The sequence below is a fragment of the Lagopus muta genome, chromosome 8 (genome assembly GCF_023343835.1).
Source record: "Lagopus muta isolate bLagMut1 chromosome 8, bLagMut1 primary, whole genome shotgun sequence".
In the NCBI taxonomy this organism is placed as follows: Eukaryota; Metazoa; Chordata; class Aves; order Galliformes; family Phasianidae; genus Lagopus; species Lagopus muta.
The window spans coordinates 32,259,702-32,272,463 of NC_064440.1; the positions used below are offsets into that span (position 1 = coordinate 32,259,702).

A 12,762-nucleotide genomic window follows, 5' to 3' on the forward strand; every position below is an offset into this window, starting at 1 on the left:
TGCCTCAGGCTTAATGGAGCTCTCTTCCCTTTACCCCTAGCTTTTCTCAGTCTCATGCAGTTCAATACTTGCATCTCCCTCATTTCTGCTGTGCCATTTGGCTCTAGTTGCACTAAAGCCTAGAGGCCAACCTTTATGAAAATCAGATGGTAGCAGCAGTAGGCTGCATTAGCTGAAGAGCAGCTTTCTGCCACCAGAAAACATCTCTGTGTGACCCGGTCCTGGAAGGGAGTGGTCATGCAGCTTGCTCTGAGCCTCTGTTGGCCATCAAGGAAAGGAGATCATACAAGATCTGTGCCCTCTTCGTTGCACCTGTCCTGTTGTTTAGGAGAGAGATGGTTCCCTCTGCAGGTAGGCAGTGTTGCTCCTGCAACATGGAAGTAAATTTTCTGGTAGTCAATCAGATTTTGAGTCCTTTTCAGGTCAGGAGATATAATAACGGCCAATTATCTGTTTTACAAGATGCCTCTTAAAAAAAAGAAACACCTCTTCTCAAAAGGCCTTTAAGATCTCTAGGCTCCTAACAGATTGCATTTTCTTAGTAAAATGAAAGCATAATTTCCCACTGCCTCCCACCCATGCCCATGAAGATGAACTCTACTCCTCTTTGGAGAACATAGTGAAGGGCTGGGCAGAGCTGGCACTGCTGGGGCACCCCGTACACTGGCCTGTGTCCTTTGCTGCTGTAGGCACCTGACTTGCATCCCCCATTGGCCTGGCCAAGGCCTGACGGTGGCCTCTGCTGGACCACGATATACATGATGGTTGTTTTGGAATGTCTTGAAGAGGAGTGGTGTCTCTAGTGAACAAACTTGACACCAAAACCTGTTAATTTCATGGTTTTCAGGTATTTATGGCTAGCATTCTAAAAAGGGAAGAAATGGCAAAAATGATTGATGGTAAGGGAAAGAGAAGAAGAAGAGGAAGCCCAAGAAACTGTGCAGTTGTACACGTGGAGCTATGGATTTCAGGCAGTTGCCCCTTTGAGAGGGATCTATGTTGTTTGGTGACTACAAAGAGGGAGTTTGAGTTTCTTTAAAGCTTCTATTGTTCTGTATGTTAATTTCCATTTCTACTCTAATTAATGAATTCAGTTTAAAAGTGGTATAAAAAGCAATTCTTGAAATGTTTTCCATCGCATATATAAACACTTAAGAAAACAAGAAGACAAACCTTACTGTGCAGTGTGTAAGATGTGTTGCCTCCAAAGCAGTATTTAGAATCAGTGGTCACATTTTGAAATATATGTGGATGGTACCCTTTAAAAGTTCATGGCAGAAGGGCAGTCTGTGGAGATTACTGCTACAGCACGTACTGGGTTATAAGCACTTATGCTTTCCTCAGCAAAGTGAGCTTATGAGACCACTTTAGCTTCCAGAGCTTTTATGAATGCCAACTCCATTGTTTAAAAAAAAGTTAAATAAGAGCACGAGTGTTATTTAACAAGCATAGTAAACAGTTTGGCAGTCCCTTAGGGAGCAACTGTTGCTGTTGAGGAGTGCAAATGGAGGAAACAAGTGGGGTTTGAGAAGGGAAGCATCGCTGGAGCTTTCATTTCTCATGGAGATCACTAACCTTATGTTCTGTTTCTTTGTTGTGACGTTAACACTGTTGCAAAAACAAATAATCTGTATTTAGGGGATAAAAAAAGCAGAAGAATATAATTTTAGCATTATACAAAAATAAAAGAGAAGGGAACAACTATCTCAGCGTAACATGTGCAGAAGGACTCAGTGTAGTACAGATAGAGCAAAACATTTATTGGTTTCTTGACCCTAGAGCTGACTCAGTAGAAAATCTTGGCTCACTGTATTGTTTGTATGTGTTTTTAATGTAATCTTCTCTGATTTTTGTTCCTCCTTGCAGTTGCGAATTGAGGAGGAACATCACTGATAAAATGGAGGTCAACAACTGAACAGCATCTTGTGGGAAAGATTTGGAGGTGAGTGAAATTTAAGGGTTACCTGAGTCGGACGTTATTCCTATGGAGGCTGAAAAGTGCAGTCAAGATTTTCTGAAGTAGAAGCATTCAGAATGTTGGGAACAAACATAGAAACTGTGGGGTCTGTGACAACTCCTGGAGGTCTAAATTGATACTGGGGCCTCAGTGTGCAGTATCGTGCTCTGAGCCTGAAAGCTGTTGACTCTAGTCTCTATGTACCAGAGAGATCTGCTGATTAAAGTGCCAGAGGATTTCTTTCCTATTCAGTGGATTTGAAGTACTTAATGCTAAGCTGAGCTTCAGATCCTGCTAGCTCAGATGTTAAGGGGATGGAAAATGAGAGAGCGTGGGCTGGGATGGACCAGAGTTACCTGTAAGGGCTGCTGCCCTCGGGGTCAGAGCTGCAGGGTGTGCTGGAAACATGGCTTTGGGGGAAGTTGTGAGTGGGAGACTCTGGTCCAAAGCCTTTTTTGCTGGCTTCAGGCTGCAGAATCTGAGTGATGCTGCATCCATCTGGGACTGATGCGGTTCCTGCAAAAAATGGAACGTGCAGTACCTGTAACACAGCAATGCTCACAGAGGATGCTAAAGACAAGTGTGAAAAACAAGTGTGATAGTCAGATAGTTAGCAGGAGAGGATTTTGTGAGAGGTAAAGGCTGAGGAGCAGACACTAAAAGTGGGAGATGCTGCAGTATGGGACATTGTCTGTGACCTCAGCTGGAGCTTTTCTTCAGGTGAGTCCTTGCAGCTTTGCAGCTACATCTCGGCACTCGTGCTGGCTCAGACTATCCTCCTGTACTGTAAGCTGCTGTTTAGGAAGAGAGGAAATTAATTCTTCAAGCAGAAAGCCAAGATATCCAGCAGCTTCCAAACATTCCTCCCATATTAGAGGATTACTGCTATTTGGGCATATGTCACCAATTGATGTTTGTACTTTGTTTTCAAATTTGGTCTTCTGACTCTATGAGTAAGCTGTGACACTGGGAATGAAGCGCTGCACTGTTAGCTTTGGGTTACAGCTTTGGGAGAGTTGGGTCTGTGTGAACAGCAGTAGTGCCTGTTGTTCTGGCTGTAGTTTGTTGTGAAGATGAGCATATCCTAGGAGATGCAAGAATTGGTGTGGACTAAAGTTTTCTTTTTTTGAAGACAAACTTGCTTGTATGTGGTCAAAAATGTGGGTTGGTGTAGTCATGTACCATGTTTGTGTCTGTATGGAGACTGCTCTGCTGTATGTTTGTTCTGAACAGTCTGGAAGAAAGGCAGAATTTTGAACACAAGAAGGTGTGAAACTGGGTTAAAGTGAGATGGTGGTTAGCCCATAAACTTAGATATGGAAACAAACCTTGTAGTATTTCAGGGAGGTCAAGCCTGTAGTTTTACTTAATTTCTGACTGCAGTCATAGAGACAACATCAAGGGGCTAAATTCTCCAAAAGTGCTCTCCGTGTGTCCTCTCAGATTCAATACTTAAAAACTTACTTGTGTTTGAAAGGTTCTCAAGTGACAGCCTCAAAACCCATGGAAAAAAAAAAAAAATTCAAAGAAGCTACCTAAGTTGTAGTGATTTTTAGGCATCTTAAAATCTCAGAGGCATTACAGTCACTGCTGTGGTTTGGGTTCAGGCAGTGGTTACCTACATTCAGTAACTGCAGATCAATACAGTATCTGGCTCTTGTGCGTTACTGTGCAGAATAATAACAGTTCATAATCTGTACAGCTCAGTTTTCCATCTTGTGGCTCTAAAAATACAGCTTTCTGCTCACTAAACGCTGTCATTGCTGTCTAACTGTCAGGGTAGTTTGTCTGCTACTGGAGTAGGATACATGCAGGAATGTTATTAAAAATCTGGTATCTTCAAAGAGAAACATGGAACAAAGGCAGTGACAGTCATAAGCATTTGATTCTTTGAATACAGCTTTCACAAATAAACCTCTCAAACACCATTTTGCTGCAAAACTGTAAACTGTCATGAAGTGTGAACTTCACATCTTGAAGTAATAAAAGGAAGAGAAGAGGAGCTAATCGGATGCAGCGGAGCACGCTAGGTAAAATACAGGTTATGAGTAAACATTTTAATGTTATGATTCCTATTTATCCAAGCCTTTAAGCATGTACTCTGGCCCCACGTGGGCTAGCAGGGCTGTTATAACACACTGAAGCTGTTCGGTTTTTTTTTCCTGGGTGATGCTTTTATAAAGATCTCTTGGGGCTATCAGTAAAGATAGAGAGGCCATTATAATTGATAGTTGCTGGGTACCTAAACCTGCTTATAAAATCGTCTGAGTCTTAGAAGGGGATTCCCTGCTTGTTAGTGCATGTCAATTTTTGATGGACAAAGTGAGAACTGAGCAGGGTTAAGGCAGTCCTTGCTACAAGCAGCAGGTGAGTCTCTGTGCAGAGCCTTTAGGTTGTTCAGCAGGGCAGTGGATTGAAGTTGCAGGGCTTGGTCCTGCTCCAGTGAAGCCCCCTGCTCAAGGGCTGAGCAGCCAGAGCACATTGCTCATGGAGAAGCACGACAGCAGTGCTGCTAACCCACAACGTTACCAGGAGGAAGAAAAATGAATGTCTGATGTGTAACTGTAACCTAGCTGACTAGAAGCCCTGCTATCAGCCTGTCCCATTTGCTCTGTATTTTCCTGATTGCTTTATTTGGTGATGTTTAGTATTCTTCATTCCTCTGCCATCTGATCTGTGGGGTGACTATAGCAGCTATCAAAAGCGAGGATTTTCTCTTGGAAGCACTATCGAGGCCAGCACTGGCTTGATGTGGCAGAAGCAATAAGCTCTGCATCTGCTGGTGCGCCATGAGAACTCTTATCAATTTGTCTGTCACTTGCAGGTTTGTGCTGGTTCTCAGCCCTGCGGCGTATGCTGGTAATAGCAAAGTAATGACAGAGATAGCTCTGCTTTCTCTGCTTGGTGAGGGGGTTCTGCTGTAGCTTTTTTCCCCTCTGTGTTTCTCTCTATGCTTTTTCTTGTTATCTGTGCAGCTCTCAGAGCAGGAACCATCTTTGAACTGCACACAGAACGGCGGGCATAGGCTCAGGCCTTCTTAGAAGAAGCCTTGTCCCACTTCTGGTTTCGCTCCCTAGAAGCTGAAAACTGTTGCTTTCAGTGTTACTGCATATGAGAAAAGGATTTTTTCCTTAAATGGAAAGAAAGAGCTGGAGGCCTGGAACTAACAACTGACCTACTTATAGCATGCACTGAGCTCACTGAAAAGCAGCTATCTGTAGAATTGGTCAATATTATTAAAAACAATACAGAAAACCCCTCTGTCACAGTAGCATTAGCTGCAGCTTGGAGCTGAGCGTTACGAGTTGCAGTCTAAACAAACTTCCAGACTTCCCAGATCAATCCCAATTCAATTTCATGCTGTTTCACAGTGATTCTTGTAGCTCCCACAGATTTGTGTGTTTAAATCCTTTTTCAAAACACATTAAAAGCTGAGCTCAGCCTGGGTGAAGGCAGGCAGAGTTCCCGCTGGAGATTTTGGGAAGTACATTGCTTTGGCTTACAGGCTTGTCTGCAGGAAAATGCTGCTTAGGGTCTGGCTTGATGCTTGTAATGCTAAAAATGCTATGGTCGGGGTACTAGCAATATAAAAATGGGTGTGTTGGGGTGGTATTTTGTTCTAGGTAGAGAACCAGCAGGTCAGCATGCTGCTTGTGTTCTTCTTTATGCCAGCAAGTGTTGGCACAGTGCTCTCTTCTCACAGGGGTCAGGCCCTGCTGTGTGCATGGGAAGCTCAGGCTGCCTGCACAGAGCTGCTGCTCAGCCCCTGCATGGATTTACATTCAGGATGTCACTGCTGTGACATTTCACAGAATCACAGAATCACCCGGGTTGGAAGGGACCCCAAGGATCATGTAGTTCCAACCCCCCTGCCTAGCAGGGCCACCAAACATACACATTCAGATCACATTTGCCAGAACTTACATGATTCTTCAGTTTAATTCAATTTTTTATATATCGCTCATAGTGATATTATATGCCCATCTTTATTTTTTCTTAGTGTGCATGTTCTGTAGTGGTAATGTGTGCGTGGCAAACTAGTGGCCAGCTCTCTTCATTGGAAAAGCAGGTATTTGAGGCAAAACCCTTCTGCTTTCTGGCTGTCCTCTGTCTATAGTGGTCCAACCCGTACTCCTGGCCGTTCTGGAACCCAGCTCCTGTGTACTTGTTATTGGGTGAAATGAGATGTGTGCTCTTCCCTGGGGTACATCAGTGTCTCAGCTGTCCTGTCTGCATCAGCGCTGTCCCCTTGCCTTTTGTGGATGACTGCCATATTAACTGCTGGAGACCAGAGCTCCTGCAGAAGTCCTCGTTTGCTTTCGGACTGGCAAATAGTCTGTCTGGGACACAGTGCAAAGTGCTGCCTCCAAAGCAGGCGTGTTTTCAGGAAGGAGATGCTCAAAGCCTGCTATGAACTCAGACGGCCGCGTTCTGTTGTGAAGGGAAGTGGGAGAGGGATTCTTGATGGCAGCTTGGAATGTCTCTGCTCAAAACTGAGGAGCCTGGCTAATGAAATATTGCATCTGTCAGCGTGGAAAACGAGAATCTTACTTTTGAACTGGCATCCTCTGACTAGCATAACATGTGCTTCCGAAGCACTTTGTTTCTGAATAGCAGAATAATGTGACGTTTCCCAGAAACAACTGTGACTTTCTCCAGAGTTTTCATGTCCTTAATATTTTTCAGCCTATTTCTCTTCCAGACCTGTGTTACTCGCCAAGCTTGTATCTAAGCCTTTCTGTCTCAGCTTCTCTGTGTAGCACAGTTATTTTACAAGGATTGTGTTTGTGGGCGAATCTAAAGTGCTTTCTTGGTATGGAAAACATCTCTGCCCCGAGGAGTTCATCAAGCCAGTCATCATGTATTGAACCTTTGCTGCTTACGGCTGAGCAGCCTCCTCAGCTCAACCTCCTGCTCTGTGCTGCAGGATTAGGAGCCAGCTCAGGTGTACTTCTGTGCACCATGCCAGACAGCTTGGAACTGCCTATGTACCTGGTGGTAAATTACCCCCACAGACAACCCCATTTCTTTACTAGTCAGCTTCAGTTGGAAAGGAATAGGATTTAGGTGAAGGCCATGTGTCAGAAAGTGAACACCTTCTTTTCCTGTGTGTAGTCCTGCAAGTCTCTCACAAGTGACAGATAAAACTGGCAATGGCATAGAGTAGTAAGGGGCTGTTTAGCCCAAGTCATATGGCAGAGTAAACAGGCCCAGGGCTCATGTTCTTCCTTCTAGATGAGTAATGAGAATTGCACCCTCGAGACTGCCAGAAATGGCACTTAAGAGATGTATCTGTATTACAGGGCTCCTTCCAAAGACAACAGGCATTGACCACATGGCTGGGTAGGCACTGGCTGGTGAGAAGTGTCGCCACTGAAAATTGATATTTACAGTACGCTGTTCCCTCTCGTCCTCCATTCAGCAGCTCTGAGAATTAAATGGTTTTAAAGTCTCCTGGTTTGTAACAATTGCTTAAACGTTTATTAAAACATCTACTAAGCATGTGTTACTTCTTCCTAAATCATCTGTTAAAGGGCTGTTTGTGCACTGTGTGACTGTGTAACTGTTGCTCTCTATGTACTCTGGCGGAGTTCTTGTGGATGTAAAGACAGGCAGACAATAAAAAGTCTCGTTACATCATAGCCACATACATCTTAGTTCTTTCTTATATGAGAAAGATGTCTCTAGATAGAGGAACAGAGTGGTTCAAGGAAACGTGCCTGCAGCAAGCTGTCTTTAAAACAGTTTTTCATGAAAGGGGCCTTCAGTTCTTGTTTTTGCATATTGAATGAAATAAAGCTTTGGAGTGCTGTCTTTAAAGAGTTAAAAAGCACAAGAAAATGAAACTAATTTCTAGGAGGCGTATGTTGGTTTTCTGTCTGGTTACTTAACAGAGTGTTTTTTATAATGCTGTTGAACTACAATGTACTTTGGATAAGGAACCTTTGAAACATCTGCTGACGAACTTTGATGAGAAGGCAGTAATGTGCTTGAAGCAGAAATTAAAAGAATTAAAGTGTGGCTGTTTCTAAGAGGCAAGAAGACTGCAGAACTCGCAGCACTGTACGTGGACAAACAAGTAGGTGATGGTCTGTCTGTGAGTGATAGTCACTGTCTTAATGGTCTCAATCCATTGCCAGCGTTTCATCAGGTTACTGAGGTCATGCCTTATACAAGCAAGGACCCCATCCCAGTATCCTCTTCCTCTGGGAGTCACCCACTTCTGTTGAGATCCTTGTGTTTCCCAGAACTTGGCTGCAACTACATGCAATTAACATGGTGTTAACTGAAAGCTCTTCTGTCGAAACCTGTGATTTTTAATTGTGATGAGCATTTGCATGTGGGAGCGGCCAAAGAACCTCTTGACACAAGTTTTTAGGCTTATCAGATGGACAGAGTGTGGACCAGGGATAGGGGATACCCAGCCTGTCCTGGCTGAGACCCTCGAGCCTACCTAGATTATTTTCACGTGAAATCCTCTGGCCCCTTCCTACCAGGAGTCAATCCTCTCTCTTGGGGAAACTCAGTGTGTCGTAGTTAGGCCCTTGTTAGCCCTTGGGACAGCAGGATGTGATGCATTTGCAAGGGGATTCATTCTCAAACTGACTTTACACCTATCTTATGCCCTGAAAGTCTTTGACAAAAATACTGCAGAAATCCAGAGGATTGTGTTTTCAACTAGAAGGCAATAGGAGGTGTTACAGTCCTGAATACAGTGTGATGAGGCCAGCAGTGAATGCTCACAGGTTTCAAGTATTATCATTTGGATCTTTGTTCAAGTAGTTCTCCAAGGGAACTGTCCGTAATGTGCCTGAATTTCCAGTGCAACCTAAATAAAGAAGAGAAGGGCAGGAAGCAGAAGTAATTGAACTGCTGGCTGTGCGCACAGCGGAGGAAGCGTGGGGTGCAGATGAGCACATGACTGTATTTTCTGGGAGTCTTCCTTCTGTTGCTTTCTTTCAAGTAATTTCAAAGGCTTTTCAAAGGGAGGATCAGTGCTGTTGCTGAGTTCCCCTCCCAGTCAGGGTGGGATTTGTTTCAGTGGAACTCCTTGCCCAACCTCCCCAGGCTCACGGCCTTTGCCTGGAAACCTGCTGCCTGCTGGGGTGTCCTAAGTGCTGCTGTGTCTCAGCATCTCCCTCTTGCCTGGGACAAAAGCAGAGACTATGATTATCTCTCTTCTAGCCGTATTTCTTTCAAAAGAAGCCCAAAACAAGTTTATTATTGTCTTTTATGCTCTTGAATCATAGATCCAACATCCTCCTCTGACCTCCTTCTTCTGCTTGTTCTGCAGTTCACTTTGCTAAGTAGCTCAAAATAAAACAGTGTACTCCTGCCTACCTTGTGGGGTCTGCCTGTGTGCATGGTTCTGGGACTTAAGGCATGGCAGTCACTGGGGAGAGAGGAGAGAAATGTTCTTCTTGGGTTTTAGGACTTGCTGTGCTCTCAAGGAAAAAAATGAAGCATCAGCAAAGCAGGAAGAACAGTTAATGGAATTTGTAGGGGAGGCTTACAGAGTATAAATTAGCCATTGTGCCAAATATCTCATTTGATTGTCTTGTCATGCACTAGTTTTCAGTGTTGCTGTTCATGGTACCAAGCAGGAAATAAATGAAAACAAAGATGCAGAAGGAGCATTTGTGTATGAAGTAATTCAGTTGCCTCCAAAGCAAAATCTGTTCTTACAGGAAAACAGTGAAGCAGCTGATATTAAATAGCTCACATTGGCAATGGAGGCAGCATTTGTTTACTGGGAGCTGAGCATTGACTTGGTCCATCTGCTGTATGCAGGCTCCGTTTTAAATTTAAAACATGCACAAGTAAAGTTTTACAGAGCTTTTGCTGAGGGGCGGTTGAGAGCTGAACCAGAAAGCTTGGAAACTTGTCTTGGATTAGATAGTCGTGCATTACTTTATGTCACAGCATAATAGAACTGATGTCTGTTTATTTGCAGCTCTGCAGGGAGATGGAATGTAGCGATGATTGAAATATTTAAGTGGTAGCTGCCAAAAAATGTTTTAAAAAGAATTATTTTAATAGTGCATCATTTTATTCAGCTAAAGCGTTCCAGTAATGGCTGTGTATACTGTAGAGTAACACACAAGTACTGAAATGCAGTAGTATATTATCCTGAAACTCTTAATTTTTGGATGTTTGTTTTCCGTCTGTACTGGAATGAAAGGAAATGTTGTCATATTCTGATACTCTGCACACCAGGATTCCTGTTGTGTAGCCAAGGCTGCTGGTTACAAGAAAAAGAACAGGTCAGTAGAGGGCCTTTCAGAAGTGCATGCTAAAAGAAAAATTACTGATCTGTGTAATTGCAGACCTTTGAGTGAAAATTGAGGTCAGTTATGAGTTAGCCTCATCGCTTGTGTCCAGCTCTCCTCCTCAAAGGGAAGCAAAAGGGTCTCACCACCAGGTTCTCTCTGCTCGGTGAGAGTTGCGTGCAGTGCAGCACAGGGTCTTAAGTTGACTCTGCCTCCTTGGAGGAATGACTGCAGGTGCCTATTCTGGCGTAGGGATCCGAAGGCCACATCCATGTATGTGATTACACTGGCATCAAACCTAAGGCTCTGGTTTCTGCTGTTTTGTGTAGAGGAACAGCGACACTGGTGATAATGGTGCTGCTTATTAATGCACAGTGTAAATGCTCAGCAGAGGTGCTGCTGGAAGAAAGGGCAGAGGCACTGCTGAAGGATGTTCCATGGGGTGCTGGCTAGAAATCTCTGGGTGACGCGTGGTTCTGCTCCTTGGGAGGACACAAGTTTGAACTGAGTTATTAGAGGAAGAGAAACCCTTCTTTCCAGTGTTGATGGTGCTGATTACTCTGAGAACAGCTTAAAGTAAGCAAGTGCTCCCTTCCCACCAATCACCCTATTCCTTGTTTTTCCCCCTTTGTTCCTGTCTCTCCTTGCCTCCTGATTGAGGCTGATGTTGCAGAAATGGTTTGATTGGAGCAACCATGCTGTGTGTGAGCAACAGTTGGGTTTCCAGAGTGTCTTTCCACAGGAACATCACAGATTAATGGCCACGAGATTCAGTGACACATCTGAAATAATTTCCTGAAATAATGGGGAGTAAATAATGGTCATAACAGGAATAAAACAACTAGTTTGACTTGAAGTTCCTCCTGAATTCCTTGACCTTGAATTTATTCAGAGACCTGACTTTGCCCCCAGTGAGCTAACATGAACGCTGACTGCACTCGAGTTGTCCTCGAGCCCTAGCAGTTATTAAACTCTTGGAACTTAAATTTGAAGAGCGGGTATGAGAACAAATAAGAGTGCTGTGGCAACCAGAGAGGTGCACTACTTACTGGCTGTGCCGTTATAATTTGTTAGGAGAAAGTTCATGGTTTTTCTTCATTCATGCAGTCTTGGTTGAGTTGCCTTTTTTTCCCTATGTGTAGGTTGAATTGCCTATTTTTTCCCTTTAACTTCTTCTGCATCTTGATTTGGAAGAAGTGATTTTTTTTTTTTTTTTTAATTATTATTATTTTTTATTGTCCCTTTGGCCTGGTGGTAGGGTGGGTAGAGTTCTTTCATGAAGAGAAGAGCAGGACGTTGAAGGTCGCAGGAAGATCCACGCATCTGTCTCTCTGCAAAAGAAAGATATACTGCGTCTCTCCATTGCACAGCTCAGAGCTCTCAAAGACCATGGTTCCATTCTCTCTAGGCCCGCTTTGTTACCATCCCTTTCTCTTGCCCCGGACCCCCTGCCTGATTCCAAGAGTGCACAGAGAAGTGATGCTTCTTGCCTTCCCAGTGCTGGGGTTCTGTCTTGGAGGTGGCTGCTTCCAAACAGCCAGGTGGGGGCTGAGAGCTGATGGGACATCCCAGGAAACCCTCGTGGTCCGTGCGTAACTCTGGTAGGACTGGGGTGCTTTTGTCTCACGGGGCAGCCTGTCTCCCCCTCCTTACCTTCTTTGCGGGCCTGAAGTTGGTGCGGCTACAACAAATGTGAGCAAGCTTTATCAGCTGCAGCCAGCTGGAAGTCTGGCCTCGTACCACATAACTCAGACTGCTTTCCGTTCTCCCCTGCCTCTTCCTCTGTGAATTAGTAGCCATAAAATACAGCTATGGGCACCAGCAAATCTTTCCGTAATTTCTGCCTTCCAGAGCCCAGTAACCGTCCTGGTTTCTCGTCCTCTCTCTCTCCCCCTCTTTCTTACTCTTTTTTAGGGACTGGTAACAATAATATTGCACATTACGTGTCCTCCTTACAGCTAGATAACTAATGATTGCCATTATATCTCTGTCAGAACTAGGTAACTGCAATACTCTTCATTATATATCTGCCTTAAAGCCAGTAACAGCAGTACTCTAAATTATGTACCTTTCTTCCTTTTTCACTGCCAGGCAGGTAATTGTTATGCTCATCTTTATGTGTCTTTCCTGGAGCTGTAATAGTTTTCATTGTATCTCCTCAGAGCTTATTATGGTAATGTTCCTTACTGTATATTATAAGGTTAGAAGCTGATATTTCTTAGAGTCACCTCTATTGTATTTTGCCTTCTGTATTTCTTACAATTTGAGTAATTAAAACATTACTCTTAGATCACTGGCTTTCAGAAGGCTTCTGTTTAGCTCTCAAGATCTCTCTGTGGACTGTCTTGAGCTTGGAGAAGCGTCCCAAGAAGCTGCGTCTGTCCATTCTTGGTGCCGGGGCTGGATTGTGCCTTTTCCCCTTTGGACTTCAGCAGTGCCAAGCTGCTGGGCAAGGAGCTCATCCAAGGAAGATGCCAAGAGGGCTTGGTGTCCCCTGGGACTTCAGGACAACTCTTGGATATCAAGTCATTAGCC

General features: G+C 44.1%; 1 long non-coding RNA gene across 3 annotated transcripts in view; it reads left to right on the forward strand.

Moving 5' to 3' along the window:
- Positions 1–12,762, forward strand: part of LOC125696724 (uncharacterized) — a 116,129-nt gene that overhangs the window by 76,926 nt on the left and 26,441 nt on the right. For all 3 annotated transcript variants that reach the window (XR_007378481.1, XR_007378483.1, XR_007378482.1), the window contains one exon: positions 1,867–1,942. This is a non-coding gene — a long non-coding RNA (uncharacterized LOC125696724). The remainder of the gene's footprint in view (positions 1–1,866; positions 1,943–12,762) is intronic.